Raw genomic sequence first — 21,947 nt, forward strand, 5'->3', positions numbered from 1 at the left:
GGGAAAACATTATAATCTAGAATAAGAAAAGTTCCAGAACATTCTTAACACATTGATGGATCTTCCTTTAAACCTTGGAGTTAGAGTCCTTTTTATAAACTATTGATTTTCTTGCCCACTGTTAAATGAAGCTTATTTTAAACTGAAATCTAGTTTAAAGTTGGTAACTATAGCATGCACGTTCTTCCTCTATGTATTTTCCTGCAAGATTTTGTGAAAGCCAATGTACCACCAGTATGCTGCATAGCATCTTTTATTTACCCAGATGGTGGAGTTTCATTTGTTTGTTTTGGGGGGGATGAAATGGACTTGAGGCCCTTCCATAATTAGACCTTATTTTTGAAAGCAGAAATTTCTGGTATGCTGATAATTAAAGAAAGAATAGATATTTCTGAAAATGCTACTGCTATCTAACTGTTTCATTCTATTTCGGTAAAGGCTTTTCAGTGGGATTATTGCTGAAATACTGAATATAAAAAGGGGCAGAATTTGTCTTTTTGTAGCAGTGATAAGTGAGTCATGGTAATTGACTTTTAAAACCTAAATGATTTTTTGATTGAAAAATATACCCCTTAAACATTATTTTCTTTTTTTTTTCTTTTTTCTTTTTTTTGTTAGCACTATAATGACTGTATGATAAAAATTCTGATATCTTAGGAAGCTGGTGCCCATGTGCAAAGCACTGCAGATTTCAGGAAGGTGTGTTCATAATGTGAGGGGAGCATCTTCATACAACAAGTTAAACATCTCACTCACTTCAGGATGGAATTGACTTCATCTGCTTGCTGATTGATGCTTTTCCTCTTTTTCAAATCAAGCAGGCATTCTTCACTACTCATCTGCGTTAGTTTGGGAAAACATCTGCATTAGCCACTGTAGTAATGGTTTAAGATTATTTAATCCCATTACTTATACACTTCATTAGCCTGAGTGAATTGTTGGCAAGGATTCAGTAAACTTCCTACATTGGGAGATAAAAGGATAAAAAAAAAAAAAAGGAAAGGAAGAAGGATTCTGTTCCTCATTTTCTTTCAAATTTATCTTCTATCTATTTAGGGGATAAAGGAATGATAATTGCCTGGTTGCATCTGTGTTTGTATGTTCCACGATACGGCTTTGCAGCTCTGAGTACAGAGCAATGAGTAAACGTTTAATAGCTTTCTCTTATATAATCAGAGGAGGCCTTTAAATGCTTACCAATGCAATCCACAAAGAAAAAAAAAGGTTATGGACTTCACCCAAAACACTTCTGAATCCATCTGCTGCTGCACATGTAGAGGAAAGGGTGGCCCTACTGATAAGTTGCTACATATGTGTAGCTTGACAGCTAGTACTGTGAGTGGGGAAAGGAAAGGAGGAATCTGGCAATCTGGTGGAACAAGAATAACTAACCCAAGCAAACACCAGACTATTACTCCTGGAAGAAGCAAGTGTTGGGTGACTGTCTTGTTACCCCTCAGACAGCTTGGTGCTTTGCTCTGCAGAAGGTCAGATTTGTGAAGGGTTTGCGCCCTGCCTACTTAGGCTGAAAGAAATCTGTGTTGGAGTTCTGTCTGATGGATTTTTCAATGAAACAATGTCTGTGTTGGCTTCAGTGGGATGGCGAGTGCCTGAGTGCACTGAGAGCCCAGACTGAGTTTGCAGGTTGCTCTTGCAAATGGACGTGGGGCCCTTAAATTGCTGGGGCATGGTCTGAATGCTGTTGTTTTCAGATGTGTGATGCTGTCATACTGAAGCCAATTAGAATTAATCACCTGCCCAGAATGTAACTTGTGTTTAAGGATTTTGCCTCTAATTCATTTTTTTTGAGTTTTCTCAAATCTCACTCTCAGAAAATAACCTGGAAATGTAGAGTTCTGAATAAAATAATGGGGTTGAAGATCCCAGACTCAGGTTCCTGTGGGCCTGAATCCCCATGGAACATAGGAAACGCATGACTGCCTTGAGACAGTGCAGTGAGCCAGTGGCTGTGGCCAGCTCTGGAAACAGGATTCTGTACTGGTATACATCTGAGTTAATTGATGATGCTTTTTTACTGGTCTGCCTAATTCAGACCAATTTCTACCTCTCATCTCTACCTCCACATGTTCAAAACTTTTGACCTGTTGTGCAGACCGCTAGGCCAAGCTGCTGCATTAACATTAAGGGAAGTCAGCTCCAATTAATTTGCCTGGTCTTGATGTATAAATTCATGAATTCTTGTTTTTAATAATTCCCTTGTGTGACTCATGGCCATACGCACATTGAAAAACAATGCAAAAATAAAAATACACTTTTTTTCAACAATTAGAATTGGCTAATCTTCTTAGTTTGTTACATGACTCTCCTTAGATGTGGTGGAGTGAAGACATAATTAAGATTACTGTGAAGAGCTGTGTTTAATTAGTATTTAGTCAATACCAGGCTTAAATAGCCTGCAGAAGTGTTGTTTCTTGCTTTTGTTTCTGATGTCATTAGTGATCCATTAAAGAAGAAATTCTGCAGAAGTCTGTGGATTAATATCAAAGGAAGTCAGTCACCTGTCTGAAGATGTTTACTGACTGGAATTTCAATACCAGAGTTCATTTCTTTCATAAAAAAATTTCCCCTACCCAAAGGCTGGTCACTATCATTTCCTTATGAATGCTGTGAGATCTGCTGCCAGTGTGTTTGCTGGTTTTGCTCTACATCCAAGGATTCTTTCATTATTAATGTTATTTCTAAAAGAGTACCAGTCTTCTCCATTAAAACACTTCTGCTCCTGCTCAACTAAAAGCAACTGTAAAAAAAATAAAGTGTTAATAGGAAGCAGATGTCTCCTAGTCATTACGACAGTCAAGCAACATCTGAAATATCACAATGGGGTTTCCATTGTAACCAGCTCACTGCTGTACATGTGATGAATACAGTGTCTGTAATGTGTTATCAGTGTATTTTTCCCCTCCCTTACAGGACAAATTACTGACCAAAAAAAGAAAACACATTTGGTTTGCTTCCTCTAAAAAGCTGAAGAGATTTTAGCACTGGGTTCAGTGTAGAGAAAAGGTTAAGAGTAACATCAGTGGAACTGTTGTTATAAAAGATTGAAGAGCACAATGTTAGAGCAATGCCAGCTGTCCACTTTCCAAATACAGTGTTATCATAAGGACTGAACACAAGGTTAACCAGACACACCAGTTTGGCAAGGGTGATGCTGCTGTTTTGTGAATGGGGTGTTCTCTGATGTCCTGCTGACTTTCTCCAGGACATGGAAATTTCCTTCTGTTCTTTCTCCCCTTTCCTGGCGGTTCGGTGTTTGACAGTGGTAGATAAACTCTCTATGAGGTTGAAGGCTGAGAGGTGCTGAGCACCTTTACTTAGCACAGAAAGCAGCAAGATCTGGCAGATGTTCTTGGTGACTTATTTCTTCTGCCATGTCTGAGTCAATGCAACCCACTGCTGGACCTGAGGGAAGTGCCACAGTGTGAAGGAGATGAGGAAGCAGAAATAGCCGTGGTCAGATGAAAAGGAGTTCAGAGAAGTTGTGGGCTGAAAATGAGGAGCGATTGAAGAAGGGAGAAACCGTGACTCATGCCTGTCTGCCTAAAGCAGGAGAAGACAGAGGGTGTGCTCTGCAATTTCATTTGGAAACCCAGGGAAGGAGATCCACTGTTTCTGTGGCACAGTGAGAGATACTGAGAGTATAATCTTACACAAACCCCAGAGATCACTTTATGAGGTTCATCCTTCCATGGCAGTGAAATGGTGGGAGTGCTTGAAAGGGCCAGAATTTTGCATGACCGAGCACCCTGACCACTGCTGTTCCCCAGCTTTAAACACAAGATTGTAGCACTCCACTTCTTTCACTAGTTGTGTATTTTTGCACACAAAAGAAGTAATAAGAGGCAGAAACCTTGAAAATATTAACTTCAGCTTTCTGGCCTATCAGAAGTGTAGTTCAGTAGAAGAGTGGATGTTAGGGGGAACTTCTCCAAAAGAGCAGTTGGGCACTGGCACAGGCTGCCCAGAGAGGTGGAGTCACTGTTCCTGAAGGTGTTCAAGAACCGTGGAGATGTGGCACTGAGGGACATGGTCAGTGGGGGTGGGTTGGGGTTGGGCTTAGATGATCTTAGTGATCTTTTCCAACTTTCATGATTCTATGAAATGCTGATATTTCAGGAAATAGGACAGCTAGAGCCAGTGGAACCACGGAGCGTGCTGGAAAAGCTTAAATTTGCTGATCATTGGGCAATTCCAGTGTTAAATCAATTTCTGTTCGTGGAAATCTTTGGTAAATACTGCTACTGGCTTTAATGCACATCTGGTGCTGTAAACCTCACCCAGTGTGCACACGAGTGTGGCTGTGCCAAAGCAGGTACCTTCTGTGCGTGTGATTTGAAGAGAGGTTGATCCCTGCAGTAAAATCATATCTATTTTTAAAAATAATTCTGCAATTTGTAAGCTGAGATTATAGCACTAATTTAGCAACCATGTAACAATTTAAATTGGACCAGAAAAGACAAACTATAATTTAAAGATTTTTTTCCATGATACAAGTTTTCTTCTTTTTAAAGTAAAAAGCCTTTTATTCTTGTTTTTGTCAAGCAACGTATTGAATTTGAGAGTAATTTATGGAAAGTGCTGCCAGCATGGTATTGCGAGTGCTCCACAATTTGAATTTAAACTGCTCAATGGGATCATTAAGACTATTATGCCTGCTTTCCAAAGAGTTTGAATTCAAAATGACAACTGGAACAAAAATATAAAATAAACTAAAAAGAAGTCATGCACTCTTTACATGGTGGAATTTTTCTGCCCTCGAAATATTTCATTGAGATCAATGCTCTTCTTCAGTCTCCTCCTGGAAAAGAGCTGGTGTTGCTAGTTTTAGTGCTGCGTTCCTGCGTGAGTCATCAGCAGCAGGGAAGCTGAACCTGTGACCTGTGGATCTAAAAGCATTTCGTCTCGGCTGCTGGAACTGGGATGCAGCTTGGCAGCAGTGGGCTGCTGCCCTGGATTTTGTACCCTCAGTGGAGGAGGTCTGTGGGCATTGCAGGCACAAGGCTGGCCCAGAGTGTTGGTTTGCTTACAGGCACGTTTTGATCCTATTGGTTATTAGACATGATGATTTTGTTAGTATAGACCCAACTGGTAATTTCTTAGAATCATAAAATCAGTTGAGTTGGAGAGGACCCTTAAAGGCCATCTGATCCAACCTCCTGCAGTGAACACCCATGGTTCCATCAGGTGCTCAGAGCTGCATACAATCTAACCTTGGGTGTCTCCAGCTCCTTGGGCAACCTGTGCCATTGCTGCACTACCTTTACTGAGGAAACAAAGCTTCTTTACATCCAGTCTAAATGTCCCTTCTTGTAGTTTGGAACCGTTTCTCCTTGTCCTATCAGAGCAGGTCCTGCTACAGTGTCTGTCCTTTTTCTTTGGAAAAGCTCCTGGGTAACTGATCAGTGTTATAAAACTGAAAACAAATCCAGAAGACTTTAATAGCTCTTACTATTAGTAGATGGATGTATTTAAAAAACAAAACAAAGCAAAAAACAAATGGAAGCTGGGGGAGGTTAGGTAGGCATAAGCTTGGTGCTGCTACTTTGAGTGGTAAATGGTCTTTTGCAACTAGAGCGTAAAATAGAGGAGAACGGGGTGCTATTGCAGAAACTGTCCTTGGAGCTTCTAAGAGTCCAAGTCTGGGAGATACAAAAATCTGTGTGAGAGAATGTCAGTGAAGCAACTTTTATCAAAACTGGGGTAGATGCTGAACTTAGCTGACCTGTGAAGCATGCATTTTTTTATCTTTTTTTTTCTTCTCAGTGGCCTGAAAGCTGTTACAGGGGTTGGGTCATGCCTCTTGTTTTGTCACTGCACAGGAGGAAAAGGTTTCTTTCAGAGGGAATAGACAGGCTTTTTCAGTAATCTCCTTTCTAAAACAAAATTATGAAGGGGAGAAAGCATACCATGAGATGATGAGGTATACTGTGTAGCAGCTCTCTGGAAACTGAGGGTCATATCAAAGAAGGTTGGGCCAATTCATCTCACTGTCTAACAAGGGCAGGGCAAGAAGTCTATGAACTGAGGGGAAACTCTAGGGGTCTCTTAGAAGATACCGAAGCATCAGCCCTATCAAGAATTGCACCGGTCTCACCTTGGCAGCAGGTTGTCTGAGCTGGATCAGACACCCGTCTGCAGAGGATGACATAAGGACAATAAAATTATTCTTAGCGCAGCAGGATCTGCTTGGCTAACCAGTCTGAATCACTTCATGGGTTTAAGGGTGCTGTATACCCTATTTTCAGCCTATGGTCACTGTTTGCCATCATGTTGTTCAGTTAATAAAGGCAACTGATTGAAACAGGAAATGGGAGGATGAGGCCCCACCTTGGTGTAATTGACTTTCCAGAGAATTGAGTGAAGTGTTGCTTAAGAGGAAGACTGGCTTTGGGTTGCAGGGTAAAACAACTTGATGATAACAGCATTAGCTGGGAGATGTTTCTGAAAGTTACCACAGTGCTGGACAGCACATAGAGGTGTGTTGTAAGATCGACCTGATCTTACTGATTCACTAGGGCTGATTCACTAGGTCAGAGATCTCTTGGCTGGTCACAGTTGTGCTGGTGATGGATGGGCTATAGACTGTGGAGAGGTGTGTGATATCTGCAAGAACATGTCTATATCAGGTGAAGATTCCTCTTCTACGCTTGGGTTTGCTTAAGTATTCTGTGGTGGTTTGGTGGAATCCGGGTCTTTTCTCCTGTGTATGCTGGCAGCTCCAGAAACTTCAGTTGTCTTCCTGTCTCTGCCTCAAGTTTCTGTAATTACGGACATTTTTCATATTCGATTATATAAACATTTATTTGACATCTGCAATCTAGAAAAAGTGTACAGTGGGAAACTTAGTGAAGAGAGTTGTTGGTATGACTGAAACGAGATGACACTGTGAAGGACTGGCTGCTGCCACTCAGTAAATTTCTCACCTCACAGGGCGAATTCTACTACTTACGTATTCTTAGGACAAAAATAGACTCTCTGTAGGACCATAGGAGTTTTATGGCTCCTGGCTATACATCTGCTTATGGATTATACTATAGTGGAGGGAACAGTGACGTGATTTAGCAATGACTTCGAGTTGTGTTGAGATTTCCCTTTAGAAGTATCTAATGCTTGTGTATGCCTTTTAGAGCTAACAGAAGCAGCTTATAAGACAATAAAAAAGACTCACGCATGAGCATCCTTGTAGTAATGGGAAAATCTTCCTCATTTGCAGTTAAGCATAGATGGATATTATAAAGCAAGCTATGTCTAGTGCTTATAGCATTCATCTCTGCTTTTCTTTTGGTTGTAGTTTGTTGCCTCCTCAATGCTATTGCTGCTTTCACCCTTTTTGCTACCTGAATAGCATCTAGATATCCCACTCTAATAAACTATCCTTATGATAAGCCAGTGAAGAACAGGCAAAACAGTCTCATTTCAAAAATACCTTCCTGGTAAACAGCAGCAGGTGGGTGGAGAGAGTGGCGGCATTGCCCACTTGTTGCAAGTAAAGAACTGTCTGCAGGGAACATTAATGCTGTTTAAGATAAGGCATGGATCTCTGTTGCTGAGGCACCTTCAAGGACAGATGGTGCAGACATCTGTAAAGAATGGTTAAGAACTAATTAATTGAGCTTTTTATGGGTAAGGACAGATCCAGTGGTCTTTCCTGGCCTCTGCTTCTGAGCTCAAGCAACTTGTTCAGGACCACAGACACAGCCTGCAATGTGCAGCATGGGCCTCCCATGTCCCAGTGTCCAGCCTAGTTGCAGTTCAGCCTGCAGAGATCTTTGAGAGAAGATGTTACCTTTCTTTTCTTCCCCTTCTCAAACCATCCTGCAGTCAGGGGATGTGACTGTTGCTGTTAAATGAATGGGAGCAAGCAGCTGGAAACTGAGTGGGGTCTCTTGGGAAACAAGGAGGGTGGGAGGTACCATGACAGCTCTCTTCCATGAGTTTTACCACTTGCTTACAGCCCTGCATAGTTAGTTATTGCTTTAAACTGCTGAAGGCAGTTGTTTTGGAAAGATGGTGATTTGTTTGGAAGAGGTCCTGCAATATAAGTGTGCATTGCCATCAGATCCGTGTATTATTGAGTTTGCTTTGACCTGGTCAGTGTAGTAGTGTCAAAATGCTATAGTGTCCAGACATAAGACAGAACTCATCTAAGAAAGTACCGAGTTAACACAGTAAACAAAATCTTTTGGTTGTTTTGCACCACTGGTGTTATGCTTGCAGAGCTGCTGGTAAAGCCCTAGCCTTGCAGCCAGGCTGTGACAGCCGCCAGCAATAAAGCTGAATCTGTCCCTGGGTGTGTGTGGATTTAGCAGGTATGATTTACCCATAGAAGCCTTTCAGAGAACAGAAAGCCTTGTCCTGCCCTCTTACTTTGGTCCAGACAGCAATTTGCAAGCCCAGCTGCCAGGGAGGCGAGCGGGCGTTTGCAGCTCGCCACTTCAGCCCCGTCTCCTTGGTGAAGCCACACTCTGAGGAATTTGCTCTGGCAGAAGCTCAGTCTGTGAGGCGATCCTCCCTCTAGCGTCCTGCCTCTGTTTCTTCACTCCAGGACATCAGTTTGCCTGCGTGCAGTGTTTATTTGCAGGAGAGGAAACTGTTTTACTTGCCATCGCACACACACAAACCCCAATGGGCTTGGTAGATTTCTGGTTAGAAAAACAAAATTGTGCCAATTTAGGGAAAGCACAACAAGCGTGAATGATGACAAGAGAAAAAGTTTATTGATTCTAAGAGTATCGTGAGCGTTGGGTGCTCGTGGAGGGTAAAAGCAAATTGCAAGTGTTTTCTCTCACAACTGTGCTGATCATAAAGCCGTGGGCCAAGAGCAATATTGACAGAAAAGGTAAATCATCCACTGGGGTATTTTGGGCAGTAGAGGAGCAGATTATAGCTTGACTCTGGTACTGCTTAGCTGTTGCATTTGCTGGGGACAAGTGGCAGTTTTGCACTGGCAGCTTGCATGGCGTTGGTTAACGTAGGCCATGAGACCTGCAGTCCGTGTGCCTGCACCCATCACTTGGGGACCATCTGCTGTGTCGAGGCAGCGATGGCATTGTGCTGCAGGGAGCAAGCAGGCATCTGGCTGGTTTGCAGTGTGTGCCGAGATGTGCACGGCATTGCCCCTGCTTTTTCCTGGCAAACGCGTGACATAAGAGCACTGCATGAGTTTCTCACAGCAATCTGTGACCCTCCAGGCAGGCTTACCAACAGCTCTGAGGCAGTGCAAGAAGTGCAGACGTGGAACCAGTGGCAAATGCCATGCGACGTGCCTGTCTCTCTGAAGACTTTCACAGTCATCAACAATTGAGTTTTGTACATGTAATGTTCTGTACAAAAACTTTTGTAACGTGTGTGATTTTAGAGCAGCAATCAAGTATAAAACAGAGATTCGAGAGGCTTCTTCAGGCACCCCAGGAACAAGCGGCTGCAGACGCTGGGGACTGGAAAAGATCTTTGTGTTGCTTTGTTTTGGTTTTATTGTCTTGGCTGAAGCTGGCTGCTAACATTTGATAGTTCAGCGCTGTGGCTCATCGTCTTTACATCCATGCTGTTGGACTCCCTAAGGCTGCTGGCTGGGCCTTGTGTTGTTCCACGATTCTAGTGTTACCTAATGCTCTTTATATAGGTATTTTCAAACTACTCCAAAAATCTAAACAAATAATGGTTGTGGTGCCCAAAGCCAACCAAACCTGGATACTTTCCCTTGCTTGTTAAGGGAAATACACAGCGAGTTTAAAAACAGTGTTGAAATGTAAATTAACTTTCAGATGTTATCAGGAATTGAGATTTTAAGGATGGATATTCCATTAGCTCTTGACAATGTAGCTTTTTGTTTAAGGACATGTTTGAACCAATACACCATTTTGGCGTTCCACCAACAGAGGTATCTGTGTAAATGCAATCTGTGTTAAAGCCAGACAACACTTTTAAAAAATTATTTAATATTTCCTACAGCAAGCCATCTGTGACTGGTCATATTTTAGGAAGCAAGTGAACATCACAGCAATGTTTCTCGCTCTATTTGAGTAACTTTTAGACTTTTTAAATTAAATGTGCTGCCAAATATTTATGTTCTGTTGTGAAAAGAAAAATATTTGTTTGACATCCCAATCTCCCTGGCAGTTTGCAGTCAGTTGCTCCTCTTAGGAGCTACTTTTTTTGTTTCCTTGTGGGTAGAGTAAAGTAAAAGAAGGGTGCACACCTACAGGGGAAGTTCAGCTTGGATATTAGGAAGAAAAATTCTTCTCAGAAAGAGTGGTGAGGTATTCGCACAGGCTGCCCAGGGAGGTGGAGGAGTCACCATCCCACAGGGTGTCTAAGGAAAGGGTAGATGTAGTACTTAGGGACATGGGTTAGTGGGTGATGTTGGTGATAGGTGGACAGTTGGACTAGATGATCTTGGAGGTCCTCTGTAATCTTAATGGTTCTGTGGGCAGCCCTGAAGATGCCCTCTGGCCTCACTCCTCAGCAGTCTGTAGCACTGCAGCATGTAATGGGGCTTTGCAGGAAACAAAACAGAGGTTGAGCCTTCAGTCTTCACCAGCAGGCTGTGGTGTAAGAGAGGGCAGGTTGAGCACCATGTTGTGCACACTGATGGGTGCAGAGGTGGCAGAAGAGCCACCGCAGCCCAGGTGGCCATCCCGCATTCCTGCCAATGTGCAAAAAGCTCAGGGTTTCCCAGAGAAGCGAAATGTTGTGCGGTGTTTTGCAGCACGCCTACCACAGACACTGCAGCCATCACCAAGGCAACCCAGTTGCCAGAATTTAACGGCAGGAAGGCAGGGGAAAAATTAGTGATGGCCTAAATTATGGCTGGCAGATAGTGCTGAGCCTAAAGCACATTGATGGGGCTGAGGTCTGCTCTAAGTAATACATGACTTGCTTTCAGTAATGATTTTCACAGAAAGCTTGTGTTTTATCCTGCTCCACAGATTTATGGCTGGCTTAAACTTAATCACTCTGATGTAGTGAAATGCATTTGTTCAAGGGCTCAGAAATCGGTGCGATCATTTTATTACACAGACGTGCTAATAATGCCAGTCCTTGAGGTAGTCCTGAAAGAGTTAATTCCATTTTGGAAAGGCTGAAGCATGCTGAAGGAGTCCCTGGTGGCCTAGCACCAATTTTTGCTCAGTGCTCTTTTGGAACGGTCCATATAACTTACCTGTACTTACCACCCTGGGACTATTGCAGCCTGAGCAGTCCGGATGAATCACTGCGCATCACCTGTCTACGTGCCTATTGCCTGTAGTAGCAAAGCCATGCGTAGAATGGATGTACTCTTACTTACGTGCTGGGAAGAGGCCCGTACAGCATAGAGAAGGAAGAGAAAGCAGTCCAGATTCGCTCTATTACCTCTGACAGGTTTACTTTCACTGTGGCATGGCAATAAGATTAAAGTTTTATGGTAATATTACCTCCATCCAGACCCCCCCCAAAAAAAAGAGGCATAAAACCTCTCTTCGCCGCCGCTTGGATTTCAAACTCTTTTATAGAGCCACTGCATCTGTTAATAAAATCCTTAATTCATTCTGAACATTTTATTGTCACTTCAGATAAAAGTTTAATCAGATAGAATTATTGCCCTTCTAATATTCCCTTAACCTTTGCATTTTAGACTTGAACCATATCGGTTAAATTTTAAAATCTCTTTTTTTATGGACTTGAATGCCCCCATCTCTGTTTTAGAGGGTACTTTTGCACAGAAATGCCATACTCTGTTTTGAGGTCATGTGAAAACTTTAAAGGCTCTAATCTGAGCGCTGCTCACTTTCTGTTGAAGTGTCTTGCATGCCCTATTAATTACTTTAATGGTGACATGCTGGTTTAAGGGAGTTCTTTATTAATACCACTAAATCTTCTTTTATTGTTGTTTAAACACTTTTTCTTTCCTTTATGTAGATGTATTTAATCCTTTCTGTCTTTAAAATAAATGAGTGCATAACTCCACATGAAGCGCCTGACGCTTCCATTTGGCATTCTCAGGAGGGGGCAGAGAAGCATTGCACTCCCTTGCCTGCAGCATCTGCATCCCGACAGAGACTGAGAAGCACGCATCTCGACTCGTGTCCGTAATCCAGTGTTAGATTGTTGTGATGGAAGTAATGTTTAACATTTTATTGCTGTCTTTCCAGAAATAACGTGCCGCAGATTCGTTTCTGCTATTCCAGAATGTTGAAGTTTTAGAGGTTAGTGTGGCTTTCTTGTTGGAAAATGTAGCGGCCCAAGTTCAAGAGAGGATGTGTTCATGTCTGAGCCCTTTCCTAGCATGGAGAGCACATCAGTGTGCTCTTCCCAATCACAGCTCTTCGACTGATATCCTGGTAGTTCAACGTAGAAATGAATAGCATTAACTGAACCAGCTTACTTTAAGGAGAACAGCCGTTCTTGTGAACTAGTCAGCTGGCAAAGCACTGACATCCCTGTCTGCCATCGGGTTTTAGTCTGTCAGATCTCTATCTTTCCATGATTTTATCTTTTCAAAAGTGTGTATTTTGATGCAAATTAGTTGCAGATTTTCTTGGTCTGGAGAAGGGGAAACAAGATATGAGAAAAGCAGTTATCTTTGGGACCCACAGAAACATATTTCAAAAGCACATAAGTGACTGAAGAACTAGATTCTTCTTGGTCTGCCAACTCATTCTTGACAATGAGACTTGAACTCCTGGCAGCTAAATCATCTTGTTCTTCAGTCACTTCTGAAAGTGTTCCCTTCAAAGTGTTCCAACAGAGACTGAAGATTCTTGAACAAATAACTTGGAAAACGTTTCACCAACAGCAACAGTTCTCCTCTTTCTCTTTTCTTTCCTTCGTTCTCTCCCCTCCCTCCCTTCAATTCCTTCAATTTAGGGGCAGGGGATCGATTTTGCAGTCTCTTGACCTCTCTTCTCCCAGATGACTTCTGTCCCCTGACCCATTTGTGCCCAGTTGGGTAGTAGAGTTTCTGTGCATCGTTCCAAAGCTAATATATACCAGTATGTATGCACAGACTTGCACAGATTGAATCCAAAGTCTGAATTCAGCCTGAAATGATTTGCTGTCTGCCTGGAACAGGTCTGCCTTTCTCTTGTGAACTTGCTCTCAGGTTTGTCCAAATCACTCAGCAGTTATCAGTGGCACATTTTGCTGCTGGGTGTCTAAGGCCTTTTGCTCATGATTGCTATTTTAATTTCAGAAGCAGTCAGTATGCTCATGCACTTACACAGCACTAAATGATAGCTTTTGCATTTTCGATTTTTGCTAAATAGCACCCTTTGCTTTTTCGAATCAGTAGCTAATTAAATGGCAAGATAAAGTGCTGTTTGGTGGGTCACAGGTGTAGAATCACTCTAGGTTAGACAAAGGACCTGATCCTGTAAATCAGAGTAGTCTAAGACATCGACCTGCTTGCACCGCTGTTGATTTGACTGTGCTTTGGTTACTTGGTGGGAGCTGGATGAAACTTTGGTGCCCAACACTTCACGGCTAATGACAGGGTAAGAGGCACAGACCCTATTGCATAAAATAGCCATCTTGTAGGCAGTCTAGACTGGCTACATTAACATTTTTCAATTTTGAGAGAGTAAGATGAGTAAGGAGGATTCGGGTGAATTTTTGTGGAAATTCCCTAAAACAAACTGAAAAAAATCTTTAAAAATAAAGCATTTTTTAGCTTGTATTTACTTCCCTTTTCCCTCATGGATACCTTGTTTATTTTTTAAATAAATAATCATATTTTAAAGCAGTGTAAATAAATTGCAAAATGTGCTCCAATGGGGTGGATAAATGTATTCCATCTGCTGGGGAGTGATTATTAAATAATTCACAAGTGGCAAACCCAGGAGTGGTTATCCATTTTCCCTTCATTCATGTGCTTGTGTTTTTTTTTTCACATCCCGTAGGAGCTAATTATGTTTTCTTTGTACATAATGTTTAATAATTTTTAAAATCTGGCACTAACCCCTCCATCTACAGATTCTTCAAATTTTCCAAAATATTTCTGCGTGTGTCTGCATGCAGTGGTTGGCAGAGGAAGATGTTCATTACCTTTCTTCCCCTTTTTTTTTCTTTTTTTCCCCTGTGTGTGTTGAGAGGTAGGTATTGATGTCTAAATTGTGACAGGGAACTGGGAAGCGAATTTCTTTGTGTTGAAGGGAGTTTGCTCCTGCACAGATGGTGAGTGGGACCCAGCCCAGCTCAGACCTTTGCATGGGAATCTGTGACTTCAGGGCTGTGACAGCTGTCAAGGTTTGGCTTGAACTTCAACCCTTATGTCAATAGGAAGCAATGGGAGGAAGTAGGGCATGCGTTTGGAGGGCCCTGTTGCCTTTCCCTCTACGTTAGGAAGAGTTTTGTTATCTTCTAAAGGACCAAGAGTGAGCCCAATGAACCCAGCTTGTGGGTAAGCAGGAAGCAATTACCCAAGATAAGCATGAGCCAAATCCCACCAGTGGGAAAACTGCCATCAGTATGTGGCTTGGTGGGCTCTGGGTCTGACCCTAAGGAAACTGCTCAACTTTTCCTGGTAGCTAGCAGCCCTGGAGGCCTCACGTGTGAGTTTGAGCAGGCAGGGAGTGTGGCTGGGATGAGGACTGGATGAGGCTGGCACATAGCAGGAGGCTGCAGAGTCAGCAGCTGGCACCTCCAGTGCTGTATCCCATTTCAGCAAGGTTCCTGTTCCCATAACTGCGCCTGCATTGTAGAGCAGAGGGTGAGGGACCACCATCCCGTGTTGGTGCCTGAGGCCCTGCAGTCAGAGCTGGGCTCTACCCTGGGCTGGAGGCTGATGATTGCAGTTAAAGGACAATCCCTAACTTGATGCTAAAATGTGTAATTAGCCACAGGAAATTGTTTCTTCAGCTGATGAAGACAGGAAGGTAAAAATGTCTCTTAATTCTTTCAATATTTTTCTGGGGGGGTTGAGCAAATCTGGCTGCCCTCACCAAAGGGAACAGCATACTGCTTCCAAGCAGGTAATGCTCTCTGCTGCGCTCTCACATGTCCAAAGGTCTGTGCTGACTGCCAGGGAGGGCCAAAGCCCTCTTGCTAAAAGGCAGAGCCACATTTTCTTTTTCCACCTTCCTTTTCCACATTCCCTGTAGGCATACACAGACTTTGGGTTTCGGAGGAGGCTGTATTCTGTGCTGAGCTGCAGCAATCAGCTTCTCCCTGGGACAAAGAGCAGACCCCAATTATTTAGTTTTGGCCGTGATTTCCAAATGATTCTTGACCTGGGAACTCCTCCTTTTGTTATACTGCTGATCCCTTGTCCTAACCAGGGAGCAGTCTTTGGAAAGAAAAGCAGTTTGGGTGTGAATTATTAGTACTTTGAACATTTTGCTTGTTTGTGAAGAACGACCCTTCCTTCCTTCCCAACCTCGTATTCTGTGTAGCTTCGTTATATTCAAAACTGTGATCAGAATAGCGTTTCCCATGACTGTCACCTATGCAGAACACAAATTTTGCTGCTTTCAGTTTAGGACTGAAGTGCTGCAACTATTGATGGTAATGCTGAGTCTGGGCTCCCTTCCCCATCTCATTTCCTGCTCCAAATAGTCAGTAACTTTCACTCTTGGCAACTATGCACCAGGATGGAAGAGCACAGTGGGGCTAATATCCAGGTGAAGGAATTGTGGCAAGTGATGAAATTGATTTCACTGCATATGAAGTTGTAGAGTGAATGAACAGTGTGTTCAACACTGGATTTGCTGTGGACATGAAAAAAAGAGGAGAGGCTGGGGGGGAATAAGATGAGGTGTGTTAGCTAGCACAGCAGCTGCAGGAGGGGTTGTGTGAGCACAAGGCATGCTGGGCTGCTTTAACTTAAACCTCAGGAAACTGGAAAAACAGCTGAGGAATGGAAGGGTGTTTGAAGGATATGGCTGGAGTTGGGGAGTACAAAATTACTGCCATGCTGGCTTTTCTGTGCCTGAGGCTCATCCTTACATTAGCAGTTCTCCAGGAGACACCTGCGTTCTGCTTGCAGACCTGGGCTGCTGGCACCTCCATCGAGGTGTCATTTTGTTTTGCATTCTTCTATGTCCTTGGATTTATCCAGGACTGAGCATTGTCACTTGAAGGCAGGGGGAGAGCAAGCTCTCAGTTCTGTAGAAAGCTGAGTCCAGGATATAGATGTTTCCATGTTGTCCTGCTTTCTTGTCATCCACATGGACTGCTTTCTCCCTCTGGATCTTGTTGGCTTCAGGTCACCAATTCCTGCTTTTGATATGGTTTTTCTGCCTATTATGGTGACCCCTTTGCTGCTTTTGCTCCCTGTCAAGCACGTAGCGAGAGAAGAGGTTGGCACAAACGACAGCTTAAGTCCAAAGGCAGAGCTGGGAAGATGGCTGTGTGCTAGATCTGTTGCACATACCCAGAGGCGCTGAGCACTACCTCATGCTGTCTCTTTGGTCATGACGATGCTGACAGCACCTCTGCCAAAACACACACAAAAGGCATTGCACAGAGGCCTCCTGCAGCAGCACAAACGTTCCGGATTCTAACACAAAGCCTGTCCACTGGGCTGTAATGTAATGTAGCATGTATTGCAGTGTGCTGTTAAGAAAACCGTAGTTGCCAAATGTTTCTGTTTTTATATAAAGCTATTCCAGCAAGGCTGTTATCTGATTTTTTTCTCTGGTACTGAGAAGAGTGGTTGAATCAGACGAGAGACCTTGTGGGTGGAATACATTATGTCCAAAAATCAATCATAAGGTGAGGTAGGAATAGGACTGAGTTTATTTACAGTCCGTTGACTTTTATAGTTAGCATCATTTATTAGAGAAGATGAAGAAGACGAAGAAGAAAATTAAGCAGAGGGCAGGGAAATGTTTCTTTGTGATATTTTTGTGCTTGGCAATGAAAAGAGATGTGTGTACGAGCTGACAATTTATCTTCTGCCCTGAAGAGAAATGACTTGTTCTCAAATGGGCATGAAATGAAATAGTGCAGAACATGATAGGAACTTTTCTGAGTAAATGGGTCAATTTCCTGTCATTCTCTCGATAATTGTATGTAGAGCACACTACGCTCCAAACACTGGCAAATGCAATTTTTTTTTCTCCTCCTGTTATTTTACTCTTCTTGTAAATGGGTGGAAAACATATTCCAGTGCTGGCACTATTATAATCAGCTTTTGCCGGTGGCTAATAGCAGTCCATTTTCGGTGAATGCTTATTACCTCCAAGCAGTCCAAGACACTACATAATAACCCAGCGCTGTGTAGATTGGTACTGCTAGGAACAAGATGTAGTTATAGGGGCTCTATTGCAATGCCCCATCACAGCAGGAAATTCACTCATCCCTTTATCTTCTCTTTCCTAATTGCAAAATGAGCCCTAGTTCTGTGGCTGGGGAAGGAACCTGGTTTGCCTTCTGAAGCTTTTTTGATACAGTTGGGGGCTTTCTACCTTGCTATCTGCTGGCAGATTCCTGCAGTTTCCTTTGCTGACAGGAGGCATAGCTGCTAGGGAGAGGACACAGATTCAAGTCAGATTCACGGAGGACTGAGATGATTTTACTTTGATTGTTATTAATTAAAAATAACAAAAGTGCTGTAACAGGTGTTCAGTGGGTAATGATTAGGTCCCCTCTGGCAAATTGGGCGAATCACATTGGTACAGGTTAATACAATGACAGAGCCTTATGAGTGCTGTTGAACCTTGATGTGAGGAAGCCTGTAGGAAAAGAGGGAAAATGTTTTATAGGGTTGGCCCTCAGGGCCAGGATTCTGGCTGTGGGAATAGCTGGATGAATCCCAAACATTTGATTTCAATAACTTTTTCCAACCTCTTCACTCCAAGTTATACAAAATCTTGTCTTATCTAGCCCATCTCTTTATGCGTAGCATTATGCTCCTATTTCGAGGTTGTAGAAAGGATAAACACAATCCCAGTCTGATGAGGACTGCAGATACCTGAGCTGTGTCTGCATCACTTGATGGGGCTTCAGAGCCAGTGTTGATGAACATGGCGGTTAAAATCTCTCCAGTCACTTAGGGACATATGCTCAGAATTGCAAGAGAAAAATGGATTACAACTAAAGCTGCCCAGAAATGGCTGTTTTTTCTCCCCCCCTTCGCCCTCCCCCCTAAAAAAAGAAGAAAGGAAAGGAAAGGAAGAAAATCCACATGTTTTGAAGGATGGAGTCTTAAAAGCTTGAAAAGAAATCCCTGAGAACAGGTGCTGTTTTCTTTCTCCCTGCTACTGAGAGGATGCTTCTCAGAACTGTGTCAGAATGAAGACATTTCCCATGGAAATCCCTGTTTGGGTTAGGAAGTTTGGGACGTTTCTGAAGCTATAGTCAAAATACCTTCACCAGCTCTAACTGCAGCCCCCCCCAGGGTCAGTATCACCTTTGTTCTGCAGTGAGGAGCAGGTTTCATTCTGAAGCAAGTTGGATTGGACCACAAAAAAAAAAAAAAAAAAAGTATTAGGTTTTTTGGTTTGTTTGCTTTTCCTGAAAGAGGTATTAATTTCAAGGCTTATAAACTACCAGACACATTTCAAACCACTCCCTTTCCCTTCTATGGTGTAGAAATATGAAAATTTCTAGCAGGTATCTGTAGGATCAGGCAGGTCTGTTTGTCTTTTGTATATACGATTGATGCAAATGAACTGGAAATGAGGATACCCACAGGACAGCTCTTCAATAACTTCTGCCTGCTATCAGGAGAGCAAACCCACTCTGAATCAGCAGATGGGAAGTATGCTTATGTCTGCTTTGCAGAGTTGGCAGTGCTTGACTTTCATGTAAGGCTCCTGACTCCATGCAAGTCACGAGGAGCTGGAAGTAAATGGTCTCTGACCTCTGTCACCAGGGAGCTGAGCGAAGTGTGCGCTGTCTATTCCACCTGTCTTTGGAAATGTGAGACTAAAGGACTGATTCAGAAATCAGTTCTGCTCAGTAAGTATGGAGTAACTGCTGAGGGAGGATAGGATCAGCCCACTGTAAAAGCCACTGGGGGAATTGAGTCAGATTTCGGCTATGCTGCTACTTTGACCAGAGAAGAAGATCTAGTGACTCTTACTTGGAGCAAAATACAAAAAGATCAAGGGCTGAATTAGTCATTTTCCCCATGTTACATAACAATATTTGAGCAAACATTCTTCTCCCTGAACATTTAAGTGCATTGCTTGAATAATCACTGAAGACAATGTGGTAATAATATGTTCCTTATGTGTTGGAGGCAGAGCATTTATTCTGGTTTTACTTTTGTAAGTGTATTAACTGACTTGTTTTTTGTTGTTGTTTACATGCAGGGAGTTGAGAAGGGCTGTTTTGTCTTTTACTGTTGTTATTTCTTTAAGGGAGCACATTTTTTGTCCGTTATGGAGAGACGAGTGGGTTTCTATTAAATGGGTCTGATGCTGGTGATGGAATTCCTCCCAGATAACTTCATCTGGCTGGAAGACGCACGCTTGGTCTAACGTGTTCAACTCTTAGGATTAAGGGTGGAGACTTTCAGGTCTGGTACTTTAACCAGCCCCACCTACAACCTTCTTGCAGTCACCTCAGTGTTGGGGTCACCTTTGCTTGGTATATTTAAGGCAAGCCCCATCTGAGTACCTAGAAAGTAGGCTTTCTTCCACCTATAGCTCCCGAGTGGCAGAGTTGTTTAGTCATGCTCTAATTCACCCTCGTTCAGGGCTGACTCCACCAAAAGGCAGCGCTGACCACTTTCTTTGAAGACACAGCCAGGAAAAGAAAGTAGAGGTGTGGTACGCCCAGAACGTTTTATGAGATATGTGTGGTTAGGAAATTCTCCCTAGAGGTGGCTGACCCGGCCTTGAAACCTCTTCAACTGGAGGGCAAAACCACCCCAAAATTGCCTTTTCTTTGAGGTGGGGGGGAGGGGGAGCTGCAGCTGCTGGGGAGAGGCCTTAGTGCAGCTCTGGCTGTAGCCAGCATGCACAAAATGTACCCCAAGGTGGGAAGGCTCCTCTGGAAGATGTGGGTCAGCGGCATGCCTGGCTCTCATCCCCACCACAGGCTCCCAGCCTGCTCCAGCTCTCTGCCTGCAGAAGCACAGGGCTAACACAGCAAAAAAGGTGGACGTGGGTCCGACACCATGATGGGTGCAGCAGTGCTGGAGAGATACAGCTATACAGGCTGCAGTGCTACCTGTGGGGGAGAGCAGGGCTGGAAAGGAATGGTGAGTATGCTTTAGGGAGCTGGTCAGAAGGGAGACTTACCGTCAGACTTGAAGTTAACTGGGTTAAAAAACTTTGGAATGAAAAAATGTCTGTGTTAGCTCCAGACAGAGATGAACCCTGGAATCATGGAAACCTTCTGTTTCACTGCTGGCTTTGGGAGGAAGTTTTGGCTTTCTAAGTTACAACATGACTGATACCTTCTACTTGTATTTTTGAGAATCATTTTGCTGTTGTTGTTGTACTCCTATGACTCAAATCCATTTGAATTTTTCCCTTTGAACCATGTGTTTGTATGCCCTGGCTAGCCTAGCATTGCATTTGATATTCTGGCATTGGACAGTGGAGGATAGAGAAGTGTTTTTCCACTGCTACCACAGTGCTCTTCAACTTAGCATTGCAAACTCCAACTCTTAGCATAACCCACTGTAGAATCACAGAATCGTTTGAGTTGGAAGGGACCGTTAAAAGTCATCTCATCCAACTCCCTGCAATGAACAGGGACACCTACAGATCCATCAGGTGCTCGGAGCCCCGTCCAGCCTGACCTTGGATATCTCCAAAGATGGGGCACTCAGCGTGCTTATTTGTTCTGTCACTCCCCAGGAGGACCAGACACAGGGACTGTGTCACTGAGGCTGGCACTGCTGAATAGAACAATTACAAGAAGTACAAAAGACAAGGCTTACACTGACACCTCCCTCTGGCCTTCTCCCCACTGGAGCATTTCTTATGTGGTTAGGTGGGGTCTGTCCTTTGAATGATGCAGTGAGAGTGGGGAGGTGGTCTTCACCTACCAACAGACTCTTCTCACAGTCATTTTGTTTAGAGTGCTGACCTGAACAGAGGATATTTAGGGCAAGCTTTGAATGAAATCTGGAAGACATCTCCCAGTCTTCCCCCAACGTTGCAGGAATACAGATGTCTGATGGAAGCATCTCTTGTCTCCTGGGCAAGCACTTCTACACTGTGTAGAATATTTGCTGGCCAAAGGGGGACAGGCAGAAGTGATGCTATGGTTGTAAGATTAAGCTGTGCCTGAGAGAGGATGCCAACCCTTGAGGCATGCTCTAAGAGCACGCAGCAGCTCCAGATCTGAAAATAAGGCACACAAGGGCGTGCTCCATTTATGACTCGCCACCAACCCCACGTACCCAGCCAGCACTGAACCATCAGTGTGTAAATGGTCATGTGAGTTGCATGGTGATGAAAGTTGGAGGCACCTCAGGGACTTCATTGAAAGTCTGCATGTTTTTCCCCCTGCCATCTGTACCAGCTCCCCAAGGCTCTGAGCTCAGTCTGCTGCTCAGTCCTTTTGTGCTGCTTTTGCAGCTGGGCAGGCCTTGAGGGGCTCTCTGGGGTGTGCACCCCATGTAAAGAGCATTTTCACCACTGGGATCTGCAGTGCTGGTACCCAGTGGCAACTCGGCCAACCCATCTCCTGATGCCCTGGATAGTACTGGGTCTGCCTTGCTTTCTGAAAAGTGTTGCCTGCAGGGCTAAAAAGGGGTAAAAAACTATTTTTGGTTGCTGCTTTCAGCTGCCCTGGCTCTAATGTGCCTGTGTAAGTGCGTAGCATTTTCATACCCGTGCTGTTTGCTTTAACATGTCAAACAGCTGATATTTTTGCAAGGCTTCCCTAGCTCCTCCCTCCCTGCTCTTTTTTTCTGTCTCTATAAAATAATGCTGCTATAATCCATTTTGACTCAGCAGGATCCCTTTCACGCTGGCTAATCCCCATATATAGGCATCAGTTCAAGGAGATGCACCAAAACGCTGCAATATTTTCCCTAACATTTT

The 21,947-nt window shown here is 43.5% G+C and overlaps 1 protein-coding gene across 11 annotated transcripts in view; it reads left to right on the plus strand.

Moving 5' to 3' along the window:
- Positions 1-21,947, plus strand: part of LOC125697421 (LIM domain containing preferred translocation partner in lipoma) — a 320,474-nt gene that overhangs the window by 262,031 nt on the left and 36,496 nt on the right. The gene's annotated exons all lie outside the window — the stretch shown is intronic.

This window comes from Lagopus muta, chromosome 9 (genome assembly GCF_023343835.1).
Source record: "Lagopus muta isolate bLagMut1 chromosome 9, bLagMut1 primary, whole genome shotgun sequence".
Classification (NCBI taxonomy): Eukaryota; Metazoa; Chordata; class Aves; order Galliformes; family Phasianidae; genus Lagopus; species Lagopus muta.